The sequence below is a fragment of the Cervus canadensis genome, chromosome 11, assembly GCF_019320065.1.
Source record: "Cervus canadensis isolate Bull #8, Minnesota chromosome 11, ASM1932006v1, whole genome shotgun sequence".
NCBI classification, from domain to species: Eukaryota; Metazoa; Chordata; class Mammalia; order Artiodactyla; family Cervidae; genus Cervus; species Cervus canadensis.
The window spans coordinates 68,374,343-68,399,142 of record NC_057396.1 but is presented as its reverse complement, the minus strand read 5'-3'; the positions used below and the strand labels follow the sequence as shown (position 1 = coordinate 68,399,142).

Genomic DNA, 24,800 nt, shown 5'->3' with positions numbered 1-24,800 from the left:
AGGAGCAGTGACAGACTCGGGGCATAAGCGTTCCCATCACCTGCCCACTCAACCAGAAAACTACTCTTCTTCCTTACCCAAGCCACAGAAGGGAGATTGATTCTCTGAGAAAACTAAAGCTCTAGAAATGGAAACACAGGTACCGAAAAGAGGGAAATGCAGTTAGAGCCTGTATTTTGAACGATGAGGTCTACAGCTTCTTCCCCCTCTAGCGACCCAAACATTAGCAGCCATGTGGTTACTTGCCACTCCATGACCTGACAGCGAAGCCCCATCACCCTACAGCGAGGCCCCACCACCCCACAGCGAGGCCCCACCACCCCACAGCGAGGACCCACCACCCCAATGCGAGGCCCCACCACCCCACTGCGAGGCCCCACCACCTTACAGCGAGGCCCCACCATCTCACAGCGAGGACCCACCACCTTACAGCGAAGCCCTCTGGGTAACAAGCTTCTCTTAAACAAAAGACTTTTGATCAACTTTTTAGAGCTTCCACAGATCCTAGAATCAGACATTTCAAGAACATCTTCAGCATGAACAATAGAAAACAAAAAGAAAAACAAGAAGTCAGAGAAAACAGAGACAACAGAAGAAGCAGAGGGGTGGTGGTTTAGTTGCTCAGTCGTGTCCGACTCTTTGCGACCCCATGGACTATATAGTCCATAGAATTCTCCAGGCCAGGATACTGGAGTGGGTAACCTTTCCCTTCTCCAGGGGATCTTCCCAACCCAGGGGTTGATGCCTTCCGCATTGCAGGCAGATTCTTTACCAGCTGAGCCACGAGGGAAGCCCAATAATTCATGTAGTAAACAATGCACCCATTTAAGGTACACAATGGGTTTTGGTATATTACACTGTTAAATTTTAAAAACTGGTAAAATATAACATGAAATCTGCCATTTCAAACATCTTTAAGTGTACAATTCAGTGGCATGAATTACATTCATATGCTTTTACATGAAAAGCTTAACTTCAGGACGTAACTTCAGCTTCACCAGGAGGAGGCTGAATATGAAATGGCCTGTTTTTCTGGCTGCTCACACTCTTTAGTCTTTTCATACTCTGGGATTTCCAAGGTTTCCCCCATCAACCTCATCCATATCACTGATGGACACCCATCACCACGTATGTGACAACAGCTGTCTGCCAGATGTAACAGTGTGGGACAGGAAATGCACACAAACACATGGAATACACATGGATGGGAACTCAAGGAGACTGAATGGGATTCCTGGAGTCCTAATGTCATCAGGATATTAATGCCAAAATGTCCACAACAGGCCATAATTAAGATTTCACAACCAACAGACACAACAGGAAGGACTGTTTTCCTAAGGCTGACTTTTTGTTTCCACAATATCACACTTGGGCATTAAGCCGTGGTCTTAGGAAGATGCCTGGATCTTGGTGTTTCTACCCTGCATCTGATCACCTTTGCAGGAACACCTTTTCATTTTCTACTCCTATCTTATTCGTCACAGTTTCCTGACTTGTATGGAAACGGAAGTCAGGAAGTAGCCCTGTGTGTTAAGTCACAGTTAATCCCCGAGGTTCGTGGTCTCTCTGCCCTCACCAACCCAGCCCACTCATCAACCCCTCCCAATACAAAACTCATGTGCTTGAAAATTACCATTTTAAATGGAAAAGAAAAAAAAGTTTTTAAAGATGTAAAATAATTTAATACGTGACATCAAAATAGTCAAGATTTGCTAAGTACTTTGGTTTCCCTGATAGTTCAGCTGGTAAAGAATCTGCCTCCAATGCAGGAGACACCAGTTCGATTCCTGGGTCAGGAAGATCCGCTGGAGAAGGGATAGGCTATCCACTCCAGTATTCTTGGGCTTCCCTTGTGGCTCAGCTGGTAAAGAATCTGCCTGAAATGTGGGAGACCTGGGTTTGATCCCTGGGTTAGGAGGATCCCCAGGAGGAGGGAAAGGCTACCTACTCCAGTATCCTGGCCTGGAGAATTCCATGGACCATATGGTCCATGGGGTCGCAAAGAGTTGGACACGACTGAGCAACTTTCACTTTACTGTGAGGCGCTGTGCTTTACATATATTATCTCATTTGAGCCTCATGACAACCCCAAAATAGATGGCTACCACTCTCATTTTATGGATAATGAAACTGTGGGATTAGAAATAGTGAATGATGTCTGATCATCTGCTTTACCAGTCCAGAAAGGAAAGAAGAAACAGTGAATGATGTTCATGGTCACATAACCTAGACGTGACAGAGCGGGAAAGCCCAGGCTGTCTGACTCCAGAACACCAGGATGTGGAGTTTCACGGCCCTTCCCCAGGTTGAGGTAAGCATCACCATTTACAGACTCTGGAAACTGGAACTGTGGGGAAACTCCAGAGCTTATAACTTCTAGCTCTTCTCTGAGACAGAAATGCTGAAAGTTTTCTTGATTCTTGATGATCAAATCTGGGCCAATAAGTAAGAGACCACCTAAACACTATGATTTCAGAGGGTACATGGAATAAAAACATACCAAATACATAACACTGACACAAAGGGAGCACATAAATTTAAAAAGGTAAATACACCTCTAACACAGGAGGAAAAACTATTAAACCTCCAACAAAATGAGGTCTGTTCTTCAGAAGTGGGGAACGCCAGCACACTTGCATGCCTCTATGACATTCAAAGGAGGGGAAAAATTCCCTGAGAGATGCAAAGCGTGGTTTCAGAAAATGAATCCCTTGGAATTTAAACCCCCCAAAAGGCATCACAGCTCTGGTTTCACAGCGCTGCCAGGAGAAGAAACGAGGTCTCTGGCAAGACAATAGATCCTGTCTCATCCCATATGCCAGCTCCCTTTGGGAAGTGGATGGTTATGGGATGCGGGAGGAGACGAAGGGTGGGTAGGAAATGGACAGTAACTTGTCTCGGCTCTCAATTTTTCCACACCGCTCACTTGCATGCCAAACAGGGCTTGAATACTGGAGAAGCAGAAACGGCAACATATTGAGGGAGACAGGGCACATAAAGGAGCGTAACAAGCTCTGAAATCTTGCCAACAGTTTCCCATGAAACACAGACATTGAGATGAACACGGAGACAACACAGAAACTGCTGAGCATGAATTTACTGTTACAAGCTTGACACTTTACTGTAGGATATGCCACCAACACTGATGCAAATGACTTCAAAAAAGTGAGTCAGCACATTTGAGGTCAGTTTTAGAATCACATGTCCTTAATCAGAACCCAGGTTCTTCGCTTACCAGCTGTGTGACCTGGGCAAAGCACTTAACATCTCTTGCACCTCAGTTGCTGAATCTACAAGCTCATGGTAAAACTACAACTTTTCTAGGTACAAGTACAAGTGTTAGTCGTTCAGTTGTGTCATACTCTTTGTGACGCCATGGACACCAGGCTCCTCTGTCCATGGGATTTCCCAGGCAAGAATACTGGAGTGGGTAGCCATTCCCTTCTCCAAGGGCTATTCCAGACCCAGGAATCGAACCCGGGTCTTCTACACTGCAGGCAGATTCTTTACCACTGAGCCATGAGGGAAACTCTTTTCTAGGTAGTGTTACTTAACACAATAATTAAATTATTAACGTCTTACTTATTTCTTAACAATCTAGATGTTAATAACAGTAACAAGGTAATAAATGTAAAGTACCTGACACATACAAACATTCGACAAAGGAAACCAACAGACGGTCTTATGGGAATAGGAATTTCCCCGGGATTCACTTTCTGCAGGTCTCAAAAGCGGGGTGAGAGGTGGCTAAGTCATCATGAGGTATCTTCCAGCCACTAGGATTTTAAATGAATCCCTTCTTCCTCTCTTCCTTTACCTCAGCATGCTCTGGGGTCCTGATTTACCTGGATTCTTCTTCCTCTCCAAATACACTGTTTTTATTTTCATAATTTTCCCTTTTCTGTCCTATTCATTATATTTTAGCTATCTTGAAAGCTTTTAGCTTTCAAGAAAGGTTTTAGCTATCATGAAAACCAGAGTCGTAACTGCTATTAACACCCAGCATTTAGCACAGTGCTTGGTGCGACTCAACAAAAACATGTTTAAAAATGACTAAGCGCAAATTGTGTTCTTTCTGTTCTCTGTGCATGGGTGTGAACAGCTAATGTACATTCAAATGAGTGACATCAAAGCTCTGAAATGGTTTCCAACTTAGTTCATTCATTTAAAATACTCATCCACAATCTTATCGTTCTAAGTATTCTGAAGAAGTGTAGGGTTAGGATATTTAACAGACAGTGTGAATCTGGATGCTTCCATTTACTGTGGTGTGGAAAGCCTCTTCTGTGACTCTTAGTTTCCTCACCTGTAAAATGCAGAGCCTGACAGTACCTACCTCCAGATTATGCACGTGAGCACTTAGCCCAGGGCTCAACACAGAGCTCCAGGGATGGTGAAAGTAGAAGTCACTCAGTCGTGTCTGACTCTTTGTGACCCCATGGACTATACAATCCATGGAATTCTCCAGGCCAGAATACTGGAGTGGGTAGCCTTTCCCTTCTCCAGGGGATCTTCCCAACCCAGGGATCGAACCCAGGTCTCCCGCATTGTGGGCAGATTCTTTACCAGCTGAGCTACCAGGGAAGCCCAAGAATACTGGAGTGGGTAGCCTATCCCTTCTCAAGGGGATCTTCCTGACCCAGGAATTGAACTGGGGTCTCCTGCATTGTAGGCGGATTCTTTACCAACTGAGCTATCAGGGAAACTAGGAACAATAGTTGAAAGCAAACACAAAAAACTAGCTCATTCCAATTCATATTCTCGTCTGCCAAAACAACAGTATTAGGAGCTCGGCAATCATTCCATCAGTATGATTTTTGGTGCTCATTCATTCAGTCAACATTTCCTGAGCATAAACTATAAGCCAAGAATAGGGTTAAAGACGCAAAGACAAATTCCTTCTCCTCAAACAGTTCATAATCTGGTAGGGAAGACAGCTAGGTAAAAAGACAAATTATAACACAAACAACAAGTACTAAAACAAGGTCCTCCACAAACAGATGGACAAACATACCGTGTTCATGGATTGGAAGAATCAATATCATCAAAATGGCTATTCTACCCAAAGCAATCTATAGATTCAATGCAATCCCTATCAAGCTACCAACGGTATTTTTCACAGAACTAGACCAAAGAATTTCACAATTTGTATGGAAATACAAAAAACCTCGAGTAGCCAAAGTAATCTTGAGAAAGAAGAATGGAACTGGAGGAATCAACCTGCCTGACTTCAGACTCTACTACAAAGCCACAGTCATCAAGAGAGTATGGTACTGGCACAAAGACAGAAATATAGATCAATGGAACAGAATAGAAAGCCCAGAGATAAATCCACGAACCTATGGACACCTTATCTTTGACAAAGGAGGCAAGGATATACAATGGAAAAAAGACAACCTCTTTAACAAGTGGTGCTGGGAAAACTGGTCAACCACTTGTAAAAGAATGAAACTAGAACACTTTCTAACACCATACACAAAAATAAACTCAAAATGGATTAAAGATCTAAATGTAAGACCAGAAACTATAAAACTCCTAGAGGAGAACATAGGCAAAACACTCTCCGACATAAATCACAGCAAGATCCTCTATGACCCACCTCCCAGAATATTGGAAATAAAAGCAAAACTAAACAAATGGGACCTAAGGAAACTTAAAAGCTTTTGCACTACAAAGGAAACTATAAGTAAGGTGAAAAGACAGCCCTCAGATTGGGAGAAAATAATAGCAAATGAAGAAACAGACAAAGGATTAATCTCAAAAATATACAAGCAACTCCTGCAGCTCAATTCCAGAAAAATAAATGACCCAATCAAAAAATGGGCCAAAGAACTAAACAGACATTTCTCCAAAGAAGACATACAGATGGCTAACAAACACATGAAAAGATGCTCAACATCACTCATTATCAGAGAAATGCAAATCAAAACCACAATGAGGTACCATTACACGCCAGTCAGGATGGCTGCTATCCAAAAGTCTACAAGCAATAAATGCTGGAGAGGGTGTGGAGAAAAGGGAACCCTCTTACACTGTTGGTGGGAATGCAAACTAGTACAGCCGCTATGGAAAACAGTGTGGAGATTTCTTAAAAAACTGGAAATAGAACTGCCATATGACCCAGCAATCCCACTTCTGGGCATACACACTGAGGAAACCAGATCTGAAAGAGACACGTGCACCCCAATGTTCATCGCAGCACTGTTTATAATAGCCAGGACATGGAAGCAACCTAGATGCCCATCAGCAGATGAATGGATAAGGAAGCTGTGGTACATATACACCATGGAATATTACTCAGCCGTTAAAAAGAATTCATTTGAACCAGTCCTAATGAGATGGATGAAACTGGAGCCCATTATACAGAGTGAAGTAAGCCAGAAAGATAAAGAACATTACAGCATACTAACACATATATATGGAATTTAGAAGATGGTAACGATAACCCTATATGCAAAATAGAAAAAGAGACACAGAAGTACAGAACAGACTTTTGAACTCTGTGGGAGAATGTGAGGGTGGGATATTTCAAAAGAACAGCATGTATACTATCTATGGTGAAACAGATCACCAGCCCAGGTGGGATGCATGAGACAAGTGCTCGGGCCTGGTGCACTGGGAAGACCCAGAGGAATCGGGTGGAGAGGGAGGTGGGAGGGGGGATCGGGATGGGGAATACATGTAAATCTATGGCTGATTCATATCAATGTATGACAAAACCCACTGAAATGTTGTGAAGTAATTAGCCTCCAACTAATAAAAAAAAAAATACAATAAAATAAAAAAAAAACAAGGTCCTCAAGTCCTGTGGGGCCAGGAAGATCCATAGAGTCACCTCCATCTTCCTGGAGGAGGTGAGGAGGGGATGGAGCTAATCAAACAGCCGCAGGGCAAACTGAGTGGGGAGCGCTAAGACCTGCTTCCTCACCCGCCAGGGGCAGACTCTGCCAGGGCCAAGGTTGGGAGGAGGGAGGCAGGGAAGCACAGACGAGGGGCCTCAGAGACAGGCAGGCTAAAGCCACATCATGAAAAGCCCATGTGACAGAAGTCTCTTTTTAAGTCTCATCAATGGTTTTCTGTTGATTTGTTTTGAAGCTTTCTTGTCCAGAGTATTGTTTTACTGATAAATTGACACAGCTACCTTCAACGTTCCATCTCAGAAGGTCAGAAACAGGAAACGCTGACCTGCAGCTGGGCTTCTGCGCTGGGTGCCTCTCTGTCCACAAACATGATTCCATTTGCCTTTGGAGCCCAGTGACGGCGAAGAGAAAGGTAGCTTTAATTGGGGTGCGCGCCTTCACACAGACACTCCACTCCACTAGGGTAAGGTCAGCAGACCAACCCCCAGAGGAAAAAAAACTTACTGGAGAAGGACGTTTCAAAAACAGCATTTAGTCACCTCTGAAATACCGTTAAGGACTGACCCCCTGCTGGCTGACCAAAAAGAGTGTCTACAGTCTGGGACCTCCTGACCCCACTTTCTGCAGGAAATCAAGCAAATTTAAACCTCCATAATTTACTCAAGACTCTGATTTCTGCCAGGGAAAAGGCAAACAGCGCTGGCAATTAACTCCGTGGCCTGATTAAATCTCCATCATGGCACGATGGGGCATGAAACCAGTCACCCAGCAACAGAGGGGCCAGAGAAGAAGGCAGAGCCCCACTACCGCAGCTGCAGCTCGGATCTGTGGCTCTTAAGAAACTTTTGGGTACATTCAGTGAAACTCTTCACTCCAAGATGGGAGGCGATAACCAGAGGAGGAGTGTGTGCATCGGGCATTGAGGCCAAATACCTCCTTCATCCAGCACTCACCCTCCCCCCACTTCACTCCTCACTCACAACAAACATTCTTCAGGGAAGCTGAGAAACCTAGACTGTTAACTTAATCCACGGCAGCCATGACAACTGTCACATCACCATGCCCACTTGTGAGAAGCTCTATCACACTGCTTATTCTGAAAAGTCCCAGTGAAAGAATTAACAGTGAACAGACAAACCAGAGAGAGGGAGATGTGGGTTCAGGTGACAGGATCTCTTGAGAGAGAAGCCTTGGGAGATCAGGCTTAAAGTCCACCACCAGCTCAAAGGGGTCTTCTCCTTCAAGCAAGGGATTCCAACTCAACTAAGTAGGTGTGCCTTTGGCAGTCTCACACAGAGGAAGTTGTCTGGGCCCTTCCTGCAATCCTGTTTTACTTCCTTAGTTGAAAGGTCATGGGAGTCCTATGTGAGCCTAACCAAAACCATCCTGGCCAAAGTTACTTACCATACAGAAAGTGGAGGAAGCTGGTGGGCAAACTGCTAGAGCCATTCTGAAAGGTTCTTGCTGGAATTACTGGAGGATTATAAAATACACATTCTGATATCAACAAAAGGATTCTCTCAACCTACACAAGGCAAAACCCAAACAGAAGGACTCAAGTTCAAAGCAGGATGATCCAAAATTCAATCCCTATTATAGCAGAGTTTTTTTCTTTTTTTAATGTCACTAGGTATAATGTCATGTGACAAGAAGAGAATTAAGCAGGTATTTGAGTCAACCCATGTTTGATTTAAATGAAGGTATTTTGCCAGAGCAGAAAAGTGAGAAGTCAGAGGAGAAAGGAAGAGAAGAGAAGACAAGCTTGTTACACAGAAGCTTTCAAGCCCCTGGTTATGAGCAGCCTTACCTATCCCTACCTTGATCGAAAGGGCAGTTTTCATGGTTGTTTTGAAGTTATCAACCCTTACCTCAATGTGGTTTCAATTATGAATTACCAGACTAAAAGGGGGGGAAAAGCTTTGATTTATTCTTTTTTGCTCCAATTATGCATGATGTGTTTCCACTGAAGACTTTGAAAAGTATTTCATCATGCCTCTCATCCTGAAGTGGTCAAAGGGCAAAACCAAAAGGAGTTAACCCTTTCATTTTTGCCTCGAGGTTCAAACAGCCTCCCTATCAATGGACATAGGGCAAGGCCTTTGAAGCAGAGAGGGCAATGAAAGGGTTAAGCATTAGCATCACATTACTAACGTGCATAAGGGTGGTGTCCCCTGTCCAAAACGGTGAGATGATATTTATGTTAATGGGTGCTGGGAGATCTGAAAGCGGCAATCAGTAACGTGGCCCACGTTGCCTTACCCATTGACCCTCTGCGGCTTCTCCTTGCAGCATAGCACTGCCCTGGGCGCGCGCTGACTTGGGAAGCTGGAGAATGGGAGACCTAAAGAACGTGTGCCAGCAGGCTCTCTTCACACTGAGAGGGAAAAGATTCAGGGACAAGCCTGAAGTCTGCTTGCTGCACTGCGTCTTTGCCTCATCCCACCCGTAAAAAATAACCGACCGTTCTGAAAAATAAGGAGAATGCTGATGGCTAAATCTCCCTGACTTGACATTAAACAGACACATGAGAGATGAAAATGGAAGGCTAGAAATCCCTTTCAGTGCTGTAGACACAACTAAGGAAGATAGGTAAATTATCAACTTAGAATTTCTACAATTTATTTACAGTGATGTCTTCACAAATCAGTTTTCTGTATGTTGGTGTTGGAATGAGTCTAACTACATCTGGGTGGACTGGAGTAAACAGGTACTGTGACTCTTTAACACCCAGAGAAACTGAGCCACTGAGACTAACGCAGGGTCACAGGAACAAGCCAGACCTTTTCACTGTTAGCCTCTTTTCCCTCTAGATGTGTTTAAGAGCTCCTTTTTCTTCAGTGCACTGCAGTTTCACTATGACTGTCCAGCTTGTGGTTTGCTGGTCTTCCTAGCTCTGAGGTCTACTATCATTCAACAGCTCTGGAAAATTGTCAGCTATTATTCTTTCAAAAAAAAGGGACTCTTTTCCATTGTCTCTCTCTTCCTCCTGGAACTCTGATTAGACATATGTTGGACCTTGTCCCTTGTCCCTCCGTTCTCCACGTAACTTCAGTTCTTTAATATTTTCTGTCTCTTTGGGCTGCATTCTGAACAATTTCTTTGAATCTAATCATCTGAAGTGTCGTTCAGTCTCTACGTCACATCTGACTCTTTGCAACCCCATGGACTGCAGCATGCCAGGCCTCCCTGTCCTTCCTGTCTTCTGGAGCTGGCCCAAGCCTTGCAGCTGTGTTTCTGTTGGTTCTCGCTCATGATACTGCCTTATTTCTTTGCGGTATTGTGGGGGTTTGGTTTTGTTTTTTACAGTGAGCTGCTCATTTTCCACAGACACTTTAATTATTTGAGAGCTGGACTGAAGATGAGCCACTCCAGAGAGGGTCTGTGTCTACTTCCACTGGCCCCTATCAACTCAGGGCCACCTTCGAGGAAATTCTCCTCTTGAGATTTATTTGGCCTACACCTGCCGTATGAACATGGACCACAAACCATGTGAAGCTGGCTTATGAATGCAGTGCTCAACACCAGGGTCAATATAGACTTATTCTTCTTTACCCCTTCACTGAGGAGGCTCTTTTAGCTTCCTGGCTTCACCCAGGAAGCTCCTGATAGATTCTCCAACTTGCACAGGCCACATGCTTTCTCTCCTGCCCCCCTGCTCCCTACTTCAGACAGTTAACCAGGCTGGGAGCTCCACATGACCAAACTCTGCAAAATGTCTGCAGCAAAAGCTGGCTTTGGCTCCCACTCACCTCCCAGGACACCTAGCTTCACTTTGTTTAGGGTCAACAAGTATCTCACTTTTAACCCAGCTTAGCAACAGGCTTTATCACACTTCATTCAGTACTCTTGTTGTCCAGTTGGGAAGGTCATTTAGCATACCTAATCCACCAAGAAGCCAGTGACACAAGTCTTTCTATATTTATGCTAATAATCTAATTAGGTGCTATTGTGTTTCCTGTTTAATTTCAGGGCCAAGTCTCTGTGCAAGACAAAAACAATTACTGTGACAATACCATAACGTATTATAACAGATGGAATGATGGACTGAGAATCTCTGCGCCAGATAAGTCACCACACTTCTGCAGATCTCCATTTCCTCATGTATGAAATGGGAGGATGGAGAGGTAGATCTTAAAAATAAACAAGACTCCCCTTCTTCATCTGTAAGAATGGAGCTAACAGAATGCTACGTTGGGGATGCAAGGATTCAACAACAGAAAATACACAACAGAGCCTATCTGGCTACAAAACAATGCCCTCTGTAAATTTCAGTTTTGTTCTCCAGAGTCCCATCCAATTCTAGAATGTATGTTTCCACGTGATACAACATCACACTAGCAGCCTTATATCATACCACTTACAAAAATGCTCCCACATATGTTATTTCATTACTGTCTCATGATAATACTATGAAATAAGTAACAGTTCATTTTACAGGTAAGGATAACAAATTTTAAAGAGGTAAGAAAGCACAATGTCAGGCTCCTAATGGTCTTGAGCTCCAGTTGATTCCAAAATGTCCTTTTCAGTGGCTTTGATTAGTAACTGGTAATCAGCCACTAACCACTACCCTATTTTTCTGGAATTATTATTACCCCCTAAACCCAGTCCTACAGATGAGCAAATCGCTGTGAAGAGAACATTCGATAAGTAACCTCGGTTTACTGGGATCATTACCAGGAAAGGAGGGATTAAATCTCACAGTTCAGGCATTTCTGAGCTATTGTTAGCTTTTTGGAGCTTGCAGGTTAAACCCATCTGAACACCGCTCTAAAAATTCCAGTCACTATTGGAGTTTTAGCTACTTAACTTTTTTCTTTATATAGCACTGAAATTCACATTTGGCTCAATGCCTGCCCTTCTTCTATAAAGCCAAACTACTGTCAAGAAGAGCGGGAGGGTTGCTCCTGATTGCTTTTCAGGTAGGAGAGGAAAAAGTTGACATTTTATCCTCTTCTTGCTCGGAAAGGAAGCCAATCATTTATAAGAACCCTCATCTGACTGCGGCTTCCATCAGTGGGATGGACAGAAGCCAGTTAAATGGCTCAACCTAAGCCGTAGTCAAAGAATCTGGATGAGAAAGAGAGGGCTCCATATGCTGATGCTTTTAATAATTCATGAGTTATATCAGTCTGCAAGTAATAAATTTCACTAAATACATCTGTGGTAAAATGGTTTAAGATACTGTCTAATCAATTAAATGGGTGAATACAATAAAGTAGGAGCAAATACAACATGTTGTTGATTTCACTGGTTCTTAAGTTTGTATATTAAAAATAACAGTTCAGCTGTTTGATAGCAAAAAACGTGGATTAGTCTTAAGACACAGTCTTCAAACTCACCATCCTCATCCCTGGATCTGTTACTTAATAAGTATACAGAAAACACTTAAAAAAAAAAAAAAAACTTCAGTGAAAAAGCTAGTAATTTCTCTGATTCAAGCAAACAGGCTGATCTATAATCCAAAGTGCTCAAGAATGCTAGTGGTGGCTCAAAGCATTACTACTCATGAGAGGTGAAACAAATTTACAGTTTCATCTGGCTATCCCACACCTGAAACACTCAGTTCGAAAGACAGGCTACTTCTCTGGCCTGGGCATAAAAATGTTTGCTGGCGGCCCACTGACTGCATTGCAGAGGTCAGCTATGGTATGAAGGAAGACATCACTAGCTTGGTAAACAGACACTCTTGAGAAAGATTACGTTTGAGCTTGTGACTTCCAAGCTCAAAGCACCTACACAGTTATAACCAAGAAAATCAAAGCTTTTGTAAAGTTTTGAGCTGACAGGACTATTAAAGTCAATACAAAGTGGAAAGAACAACCTCTAAAATGCAATCATTTCTTAACTTCTCCGGAATTCCAATAAGGTGTATGTTTTGTCTACTATGTTTTAGCTCTGCTTCCTTCTGGGGGTAGAAGGGGGGGAGCATGAACCCACACAGGGCAGAAAAAACAGGCGAGGAAACAACAGTGGGCAGGAGTTCAACATATCCGGGGAGGTGAAACAGATAGCGTCTCTTGCTGGACAACAGACGAAAATGTAAGATAAAATATAACAAAATTTTAAAAAAATATTCAGGGAATGGAAAGTTGCCAGAAACCCAAATCAATGAGCAAACTGCAAAGAGAGCTGATGGCACCGTGGTACCCCAGGGAGGCTGTCACTGGGCCTAGTGACGCAGGGTGTGGGTACTCATACCCATGCTGGACGAGGAACACAGCTTTGGGCACGGGGGCAGAGGCAGCTGGCAGTGGGATTTACATACCAAGCCTGAACCCCTGAAGGCCTGTACAATCAGTAAAAAGGTGGTCCTGAAAGTCACTCCTAGAATGTGGACACACAGAAAATCATTTGTCCTCTTCAACCTGAGCTTGGACAGGGGATGCTGCCAACAGAGGCTAGCCCTCATACTGGTGTGGGGTTTAAACGGACCCTCCCTGTGCCGTATGGAAACCTCTGACTGAGAAATTAAGGTTAAAAAGTGATTTATCTCTGCAACACCTCCTGGAACATCTGGCAGAAGCCACAAAACAAGAACAAACTCTCTGGAGAAATACCTTCTTACCCCCAGGTGGCGAAGATTTCTATAGAAAACCTTGCCAGAGATGAAACTCACATTCCAAAATTACAAAACATATAAGGAAATAAAGCAACAAGAGCAACAGGCAGTGGACAAATGACAGGATTAGAAACTATGAGAAATTTTAAAATTGAATTACTGGAGAATATAAAGTGAGTATCTCAAATAATTAAGATACAAAAGAGTGAAGTGAAAATATATGGGGAAAAAAGATACTATGAAAAAAGATCAGGCATACAGATTTGAAAAATAATCAGAGCTTCTAGAAGTAACTACTGAAATTTAAATCCCAATAGATGGGTAAAAACACACTGGACATGGCTAAAGAAAAGAGAAAAATAGATGAGAACAAATTTGCCAACATGCAGCACAAAGAGTTAAAAATGTGTAAAACATAAGGGGGGTTGGAAACAAACTTGAGAGACACAACAACAGAATTAAAGAGGTCTAACATGCATTTAATAGGATTCCAAGATCAGTGAGGATGACAGATACATAATATTCAAAGAGAAAATGACTCCAAATATTCCAACACTGATTAAAAGACATGAACCCTCAGGTTAAAGAATAAAAATCACTCTCAAAAGCAGATAGAGAATGGGAATTAGAAATTACCATTTGGCAACCATTATAACAATTGATTCAGACAAGAAATCATCGGTGGATGCTAAACCTAGTAAAAGTTTGAGGAGTAGACAGGATATTGACACAGTCTCAAAGTATTTCCTCACAAGACACATTAAAAGAAAGAAGTAACTTCCCACTGGAGAAACCTCTGAGTGAAGTTATCATCTCTACCAATGGGACAAATTGACATCATGCGTCCTCCAACGTGATACACCAAGAACCAACATTACTTTTGTGACACTCCTGCCAAAAACACTTAATCTGAATTTCAATAATTTGAAATGGAATGCATAATTTAACGCAAAGGCATCAGACAAATCCAAATCAAGGGGCACCTTCCAAAATAACTGACATGTTCTCTTCAAAAAGGCCACTGTCAGGCCAGACAAAGAAGGACCCGAGAAACTGCTCTAGTAGAGGCTGAAGAGACATGACAGCTGAACACAGTGACTGCCGGAAATCTTCTTCCGCTGTAATGGACATCATGAAGGTGACTGACAACATCTAAAGGAGGTCTGTCCGTGTGTTCAGTGGCTTCAGCGGTCTCCGACTCTTTGTGACCCCATGGACTGCAGCCGGCCAGGCTCCTCTGTCCATGGGGATTCTTCAGGCAAGAATACTGGAGTGGGTTGCCATGCCCTCCTCCAGGGGATCTTCCCGGCCTAGAGAATGAACCTGCATCCCTTATGTCTCCTGCACTGGCAAATGGGTTCTCTACTACTAGTGCCACCTGGGAAGCCCAAGATCTATAGGTTAAATAATCACACTGTATCACTTTTTATTTACAAATAACTTGGGTGATTTTATGAGAAAGATCTAGGAGTAAAGGTGCCTCATATCTGTAACTTCCAAATGGTTCAGAAAAAAATACATAAATATGAATGTATATGTGTTTGTGTGTTTACACACACAGAGAAAAGAGTAAAGGAAATGTGACAAAATATTAGTGTTTGATGAATATGAGTGAAGGGTGTGCAGAAACTATGCACTGGTTTTAGAAATTTAAGTCTAAAATTATGTCAAAATAGAAAGTTAAAAAACATACAGAATTTTAGGTCTGTTTAAGCCAACAAACAGAAGGCAGATAAAGGGACATAACCTACCTAGCAGAGCACAGAAAGCTAACCCTTCCAAGGAGGATGGTTAGCAGACTGAGAACGGGAGGTCCTAGGTGTCCAGGAAGGAGGGACTCTGAAAACAGGAATGAGAAAACCTGGTTCCATAAACTGTGCATAAACCTATATGCACAGGCAGGTCAGTGCCCTCCCTGTTCTCTCTACCCACTGCATCTCAGAAGGAGGTTTATTCTCTGGAGAAAATGAACTAGAGAGACTCCACACTCAGAGACACAAGGCATGGCCGGCACGATGAGGTGCCATACCAAATACAGCAGGTTCAGTGATCGTCGATTGTATGAAGGACGAGAACCGGTCTCCTCCCCTGTTCTCCTCCCCAAATATGTGCAGCCCAGACTTACTATCCATCCTTGCCCTACTCCCAAGGGCAGAAAGAGTGTCCTTTGGGTCAGTGAACCAATCCAGTAGAAATAACCCATGAGTACCAACAACGGGGTAAACAATTGAGGCCCCGTCCATAAACCTCAGTAAAGCCCAAAAGCTGGCAAGCCAAACCACGTACACAGAGCTTCCCATCAGTTTTCAGTGCCTCACTCAAATAAGAGTAGACTGCTGAAAAACATCAGGTATTTGAAGAAAGTTTCCAACATGAAAGACAGAAAATAAAGACCTGATGATGGAATTCAAAGGAAACAAACAATACAGGGAGCTTAGGACAAATTAAAAACAAAACCACAAATATCTTCAGAGAGAGAAAGTACTGTATCCTTAAAACAAGAATAGGAAGCTATAAAAAAAGATTAAGTAGAAGTCAAGAAAAAACTCTTAGAAATTAAAAGTAAACAAAAATTTTAAAATGAAAAGAAAGGTTACAAGATAAAATTGAGAAAATATCTAAGAAATTAAAACAAAAAGTCCATTAAGACAGAAAGAAAAGAAAAATAAGGATCAATCTAGCACATTCATCATCAAGGTAACCCAAATTTCCATCAAGAAAAAAAGAGAGGAAACGAGGGAGGTGGGGGAGGAGGAGACATAAAATGTGAAATTTTCCAGGAATATTAAAAGTTTCACACAAAATCATCAGGAATTAGAATGACTTCTCAGGTTTTTGAGATTAAAACGGGAAGATTAGCAGACAATGAAGCAATGCCTTTGAAATTCTGAAGAAAAGCCACCTCGACCAGAATTTTATACTAGCCCAAGCACAGCACTGCACACAGCTATTAGTCAATGTGAAAGAGAAGACATGCATTTTCAGACATGCAAAGTGACAGCACATTTATCCCCCAACAGTCCCTTTTCTGGGGAAGCTACTGGAAAAAAAAAAATAAACCCAAAAGGAAGAGGATGTTAGAACTTGAAAACAAAGAATCCAACAAAGAAGAGAAAAGGAGAGAACTGTGAGAATCATGGTGAACAGAGAATTGAGGCTGACCTCTGTACAGGAGACCTAGAGAGCAATCAATCCACACTGGAACTGCAGGTGCGGGCTCTGGGAGAGAAGGGTGGGAGGGAGGGAAGGGGAGAGGGAAGGAGGGCGGAAAGCCCACAGTTCACTCGGGCTTGACCACCTCACTCTTCTGTTGGAGAAGTTAGCAGAAAGTAGTGATAGGAACATGGAAAACTAAGAGCTTTTTTGTTTTTTTTTTAAAGGCAGCTATGCATTTACTCCCTGGAAAATAAAAAGTTATACAAGAAAGGAAACATAACCATGTTTTACTACTTGGTTCCGCTGACACCAACATTTATATAGTCCTAATAATGCAACAATAAACATTGCTCTAATGAAAAATGATGGCACTGCTCCACTGGTAAGATGAGAGGGAAGGGAAACGTGCAGAGGACGAGGCAGGGACAGGAAACGAAGCAGTGACTCTAAGGAAGCACGGAGATAACGTCTGTGATAGAGAAATTTAAAAAACTGCACTGTCAGCATTGTATGAGAAGATAGGAAAATAAGTATCAGAAGAGAGCTGAAAGCAGCTGCCCCTTGGGAACGGGCCTTAATTTTAGTTACAGGTGTTATTTTTACTCAACTTTTTAAGCCATACATGTGTTAAGCCATTCCATTTTTTCCCTTAAACATAAAATTAAGAAATATAGCTGAGAGATAAAACAGAACCAAAAATCAAGACTCAAACTCCAGCTAGAGCAATGTGGAAATTTTTCTATGCTGTAGCTGTAATGACCCGCTCATTAGAAAAATTACACTCAAATATTAATTGATAGGTCTATGAAAACAGCACAGGATGTGAGAAATAGAACTCATTACCCTAATATTGTGATACAAGACAATGCATTTTCCCAGTTACCTCTGCTACTGAACCTCTTAAGCTGACTCGCGGGAGAAAGAAAGTGGGCCCTGAAGCAAGGGGAAAGGGAATCGGATGTGCTAGTGAGTGACATCTGGTGTGTGAAGGATAGCTTTGCCAAAATACCCAAGGCGTCCTCAATTCATCTGCTGCCAGACCAAGCTCCACAGGCTCCGAGAAACTACTCCACTTGCTGCCCTTCTCTATGAGACATAAGGAAGCAGTCAGGTGTTGACTCATGAATGCCAGAGGCATAAAAGTGAACTCTACAAAAGCCCGGGTGGGTGGGGAAGGTCTGCATCCAGGGAAACTACGCGTGTGGCTCGACCTCCACCACCGCTGGAGTCGCCATGCACGCGTGGCTGCCCAGGTACACCAGTCTCCCTCCCCAGGAAGGATGCTCTGATTGACAGGACCCCCTCCGAAGTACCCCTCTGAGTTTGGCCCTTCCTGTGCCTTACTCACCCTCCCCAATTGGATCTGACCTGCGACCTCGTCTTTCCCACGTACTATCTGACCATCAGAATTCTTGGCGTGGGGCCCCAGGTCAAGCTCCTGGGATCTTCCTGCATCTCTCGCTCCACAGACCCAACTCGGCTTTCTTTACTCCATGACCTGAGACTTTCTGGCTCGTTTCTGCAGAAGCAAGTACAGCTACAAAACAATTCAATAGCAAAGGCAACTCAAGGAAAGGCCTGGCATTGAGGGTAGGAGAGCGGACCTTCCATGCAACTGTGACCCTGTAAATGTGGTGCCTCTAAAAACAAAAGCCTCCAAGACGCTTAAACTTACCTAAAATTCAAGCTAAAATTTCTGAATTCCATACATACTTCAGCCATATCTGGGCAGTGGGAGGAAGAAGGGGAGAAAATAAGCCAAAAAGGCCTCCTGTGGGGGTGGGGGGCAGGCAGGGGAGGTGTTCAAATTCCAGAGACACATTCCACAACCTGGAAGTTAAAGGGCAGGGAGTGGAGTTACACAGACTCAGGGCTCTGCTCCGTGCATCTGAGCCGGCGCTTCTTCGGCCTGCAGAGTGATTTATAGCTTGTTAGTATTTACAGCTGAGTGATATTTTCAGCGGCTTACACAACCACAACCTCTGTGAATGAGGAAGGCTGCCGTCTGGACGTCTAAGTACCGGTAGCCCTGAGTTCTTCATGTAGCTGAGACAGATGTGGGCTTAGCCCAGGCTCTGGAAGCTTCTAATCAAGCTCCAGGGGTGCAGAAGAGGCACTGGATGGGGGGGAGGGAGCGCCTTCTCCAGGCAGTGAGTCAGGACACACACAGTGAACCCATCCCACATCAAAGCACAGCCCCTGGATGAGTTACATGGATGCTACTTGGGAACTTGCTAGAAATGCAAATCCGAGGACCTCACCCAGACCAACACCATCTGAAACTAGGGGTGGAGTGGCAGCAATCTGCGTTTTCATGAGTCTTTCGGGAGGGAGCTTCTGACACCTCCTGACTTTGGAGAAAGGATTCCCCAAGAACTAGGGGCAAATGCAGGCTCTGCTGCAGTCCACAGCTCTGACCCTGCCCCTCGCGAGTGAGGCCTGCCACGCGAGCAAGTGCTCTGCTACAGTCCTCCCACCTGCTAAGCCTTCCCCTTCTACCCTCAAAAGCTGGACTCAGGCTTCAGGGCGCCTAGGTGAGTGCATACAATCCTTGCCTGAGGCCTGGCTTGCAGCGAAGCTGCCACACCGGCTAGACTCCTGTTGTCAACCTTATTCTTATGCTGGGTACAACAATCCATTTTAGATCATTTCCCCACTTTTCTCGTCAGTTTTTGTCAACAGCCATGGGACCCCTGCTGTCTCCCTTTTATGTTGTTCTAGGTTCAGCACAGACAGTGTAAAAAAAAAAAAACCTGGGTTATCTATACTAGTGTTATCTATGACAACAAACCTGAAAAACACTGCCAGAAGGAACTAGGTAAATAAAATTTACCTTCTCGGGTAGCTCAAATGGTAAAGACTCCACCTTAAATGCAGGAGACCCGGGTTTATCCCTGGTTTGAGAAGATCCCCTGGAGAAGGGCACGGCAACCCACTCCACGGACAGAGGAGCCTGGCGGGCTGCAGTCCATGGGGTCGGAAAGAGACGGACATGACTGAGCGCCTCGCACTACTACCACTACTAAATAACGTTAGGACACAAAGATAAGGTGGGGTATCAGCTTTCTAATCACGTTGTACAAAAATAATATGGGAAAATATTTCACTCTACATGATTTTAGGATTATATTACGGTTATTTTTTTTTTAATGGTCACTGAGAGGATATGGTTTTGTTGGCACAGGCCAGAAATCCAAAAACTCCCAGCTCTTGGCCCACTCCATATCCGCACATACTCAGCGCTCTGTGCCTCAGTCTGTGTCCTCCCAACAAGCTCAAGTCCGGCAGAGGACCAGAGGTTAAGCTGGGGGAGGGTGTCCGAAGAGACCCCCAGCCACACACGCCAGACCCAGAGACAGGCAGCAGGCCCGCCAAGGGGAAGACCAGAAATGGCACACGCCTGAGAAGCGATACAGGCGTGGAGTGTTTGGGGAGATGGTCAAGTTTTGCTGATACTTGCAAAAAAAAAAGGTGGGGGGGCGGAAATGAAAGCCTCAAGAGATGGTAAAATGCAGGCATCCTTGACAAGAGGAGCTAAAAAATTTAAAGAAAGTGTCATCCCTCACAAAGAAACTTCCATTTGATGAGAAATTCCTTCCAAAGAGAAGATTCGAGACAAAGGGCCAATCTCTCCAGACCGCACCACTCTGCCACTTTAAAGTCGTGCTCCAGAATGACTTACTCCAATGTTTTCAGCGTCTGAGAGTGTAGCACAGGGCGGATGAGGTAACTGGCCCCCGCTCTGGTTACAGATGAGGAAGGCAAAGCATCTGGTGACACGGGGACCTGGTTTCTGCACGGCCGGCCACCACACACCCCCCCCCCGCCCCCGCCCCCCGCCGTCTTCACCATTCACACACAAGCCTTGTCTCCTTTTTTTTAACATTAAACTCAGGCAGTGGCATCTGGCCAAAAAAGGGCTCTCTGCTCTCAGCCCTCCTCTCCAGCTGAGCAAGCTCGGAGCATGGCTGGAAGCCCTGACTGCAGATCTTTGAAAGAGCCAGGCCAACCCTTGATTTACTGACTGAGATCCACACCGACTCCCACCTCGGGGTGCCTGATATGGTAAATTTGATGGAATCTAGAGGGGAGACTCCCCTGCAGGCTGGGCTCATCGTAACCACATCGAGGGTAGGTTAAGTATTTCTGAAGGGGCGGTGGGGGGGGGGGGAAGTTAACTATAAATAAATCAATGCTATTCAGGCTTTCTGTCAGTTGCTTTCACTGAAGAAGCAGAAATGTACAACCTACAGCTTTAAATCAGGGTTCTCATCACCTGAGCTCCTAGAATGTGGTAAACACTAAGTTCCCCTTAAGAAAGAAAAATAAATAAATAAAGAATATATTTTCCAGTTGCTTATTCAGATCTATGCTTTTTATACTCATCTTCTTTCCCAAATTGAGCCCAGCATTCTGCTTTGTCCTCAATTAAAATATGCCTATTTCAAACTATAAAATTTCATATACTATTTTCTCCTAGTCTGTAGTCTTATGAAAGACAGAGACCAGAATCTCAACCATTTATCTTCATACACGTTTCTTGGAGCTTTAGATAAAAGTACAGGAAAGCGCCCGCTGTCTCCACCTTCTCTAGCTGGGTCATAATTATCCCACCTGTATGAATTCTCCTGCAGAGCAACAGATATGATCTTCTTTGTCTCAAGCTTGTACCATATGCTCAGAAGAGTGGAAATGTTTCAGCCCGGAGGAGGCTCAATGGCTCCCATAAAACTCCGTGAGCCAGTCAAGACACTCGGTGGGTGGAAGGTTCCTGCTTGTTTACACAACTTGCCCATTATGCAACCTTGGACGAGTCATCACGCTCTCTGAGCCTCATTAGGGCTGCTTTAGAGATGAGAGGGAATCTTTCGCTTTTCTCACCTTCCCAATAGGGTGAAGGTCAAATAAAATAAAGGCTGTCACATCAGCAATGTGAGTGAGCTTTGGATGGTTCAAGCCCTGGAAATTCCATCCTCCTCTCTCCCTCCTTCCTTCTTTATATATAAAGGGCTTCCTACCTGAATTAAATTGTTCTAGGTATTTTAAGGTATACCACGATAACTCAGAAATTCCCTTAAAAAACTTAAAAATTTACAGGAAATTGTACTTCTACGCACGTTACATGATAGGAAAGAAACAGATATTATGCTTTAAGATTTACAAGAAGGAAAGATTACTTTCTGTAAGGGGTCCAGGAAAAATCTCATGGAGAAAGGGGTACACGGCCAGGGACCCTGAATAAAATGCATAAGACCAGAGGTGATGGTGAAGAACGGTGTACAGTGAAAGGACTAACGGTCACGAGGGCACAGGGAAGGAAAAGCACAGAGCAAATACAGGAAGGACAAAGTTGTGGAGCCAGAAACCTAGTGCTCCCCAAAAGGGAACAGAAGGAAACAAAGCCAGAAGGGAGGCCTGGCGCCGGACTGTGGAAGGCCCTGCCACCAGACCGTGTTTGGACTCCAACGCCACCCCGGCCCGTGATGCCCATGCACCCGCACTCCCTATCTGGACAGACAACACCATGCTCCTCACTCTTCCTAAACTCCTTCCAGTTAGCACGGTCAGTGCTCCCTGGTATCACTCACATTTGGGTGGTGGTTTAGTCACTAAGTTGTGTACAACTCTTTGCGACCCTATGGATTGTAGTCTGCCAGGCTCTTCTGTCCATGAGATTTTCCAGGCAAGAATACTGGACTGGGTTGCCATTTCCCTCTTCAGGGAACTTCCTGACCCAGGGATCAAACGCAGGTGTCCTGTCTTGCAGGCAGTCTCCAGCATTACAGGCAGATTCTTTGCCAACTGAGCCACTAGGGAAGCCCCATCACTCACATTTATCCTCCATTAATTCTCACCTGGGTTCCTGAAACAGTCTCCTGCCTTTGGCCTTGTCCTCCTACAACAGAACCACCCTCCACAGTGATGTCAGAATGACCCAAAATGCAATCTCACCACACGACTCCTGTGGAGGTGCTTCGGTGATCTCCCATCATCCATGGGTGACATTCCAGCACCTCCCTTAACATGCCAGGGGTTTGGCGATCTGGGCCCTCGGAAGGCTCCACCTTCTGCATCTCTCTCAGTTCCTGAAGCCACCATGCTCTCTTGTCCCTCTGACCTCTGAATTTGCTGCTCCTTCTGGATGGAACCAGAAACCCCAAAATTCATCATTCTTGGCCCACCCCCTCCCTGTATCACATCTAATGCTCACTTGCCTGAGTCTCTGTCCTCCAGAGAACCAGAGGTAAGCTGGGGGAGGGGGAAACCTAACTTCCCCCTTTCCCTGGCTACACAACACCCGCCCTTCTCTTTTAACACTTAACAACATTAAATGATGGTCATTTAACATTGTTCTGGAAGCAGCTGCCAAGGCAATTAGATAAAAGATAATAAAAGGTTCAAGTGCTGGAAAAAAGAAAAATTAGCATTTGCAGGTATCACTGTATATCTAGAAGACACAAGAGAATCAACTTAAAAAATCAAATATTTACAGAACTCAGAGTATTACAAGTTTATACATAAAAACCAACAATATGTCTTCATACAAAAGTAATCAGGAACCAAAATGTCAGAAAGCACAAATTCCTTTATCGGAGTGTAAGAATGATAAAACACCTAAGAAAAAATTTTGCAAGACTTGTAAAGGACCTATATAAAGAAAGCTTTAAAATTTTACTAGAAAGACAAATCTTGCTTCCAGATAGCAAGACCTACTGCAATGTAAACTCCCCAGTGGCATGGATTTTTCTCTGCTTTGTTGACTGACGTATCTCAAGTACCAAGAACAACTGCCTGGAACAAAACAGGCACTCAGTAAATACCCACTGAATGAATACATGCCAAAAACAATCTAAAAAGGGTGATCAATCACCGTTCAAACAGGATTTATATTTGTATTCTGGGAGCAATGGACAGAGATATCAACCTTCCAAGTGAGCAAAAATTCAAGTACTCAGGGTTACTGAAGGCATGGAAAACCAGAATAACCAAAATGTTATTGGTGGAACTATAAACTGGTGTAGTCTTTTTGAAAGAGCAATTTGTTAATATCTATCAACACTCAAGTCCATGAGGTCACAAAGAGTCAGACAGGGCTGAGTGACTGAACTGACTGACTGACTGATCAACATTTAAAGTGTGCTTATTCTTCTAGTCATTTCTCTGCTGTTATTAATTCTACAGATATATTCACACATTTATGTGCAAACACACCTGAAAGGATGTGTGGACGCAATAATATGCATTCCCCCCTGTTACTGTTGAAAATAGATCTGCCTGTAAGATACACCTAAACAATGGAATCGTATATAGCGGTCCTGCACATGATCTTAGCCAAAAGGCTGAGAAGTGATTACAGTGGTCCTTAAAACTGAAGTATCCCTATACAGAATAATAATGGAAGTAAGCCCATGATCTAGTGTTAAAGTAAAAAAGGCAAGGTTGAGAATAATATGCATAGTGTGATCCCATTTGTATTCTAAAATTATACACGAACAGAAACATTCTGGAAGGTTACCTTTGGCATTGAAGTCAAGGGAATAGATGGACGGAAGAAAACTTTCCCTCAAGCAAAACAGACAGAAGGTGTTTGCTCCTGTTTGGCTTGCCTTGACCGTTTTCCTTCCCCTTGGGCACTCCCGCTGCAGGAAGGGTCCTGCAGGCTCCGCTCAGCAGCAGTGCCCGCCCTCGCCCGATGCCCCCCGGGCATTCCACCCGCCGCTCCACTGCAGGACAACTCATGCAATACCCTTCTTTCTGGGCTTCCCAAGTTAGCGGCGAGTTCCGCTGAGGGCAGGGCCTGGTTTCCTTTTCTGCTTTCTCAGCACCTGGTGGAGCGCTGGCACACAATAACCCCTTAAGAAAGGCGGGAGGGAGAGGGGGAGGGAGAGGGGGCCCAACATGAAGACTGACCAGGTGGCAGCACACAGCACTGCTAAGAGCGGGTAGAGTCAGGAGACAAGGACGGCTGGCCACAAAGAGAAGAGCAATGATTCAGCGGAGAGGAGTCTAGCTCTTTCACGCGGAGGTCTCGGGGTCTGTGCGCCAGACAACAGGTGCGCCCCAGACCAGAGATTGTGCCCCCCACAGCTTCAGGTACTTGTCCCTACCAGGCCACAGGTGGCTCATGACTCCTGCAATTAAGGACGAAGCTCTGAGAGCAGCATCTGACCACCCCATCTCGCTGCTGGAAGGACCAAGGGGTTTTGGCCACCCTGAGCAAT

At 44.2% G+C, this 24,800-nt stretch overlaps 1 protein-coding gene across 4 annotated transcripts in view; it reads right to left on the bottom strand.

Annotated features, from left to right (window-relative positions):
- Positions 1-24,800, bottom strand: part of EXT2 (exostosin glycosyltransferase 2) — a 139,048-nt gene that overhangs the window by 51,187 nt on the left and 63,061 nt on the right. The window lies entirely within an intron of this gene.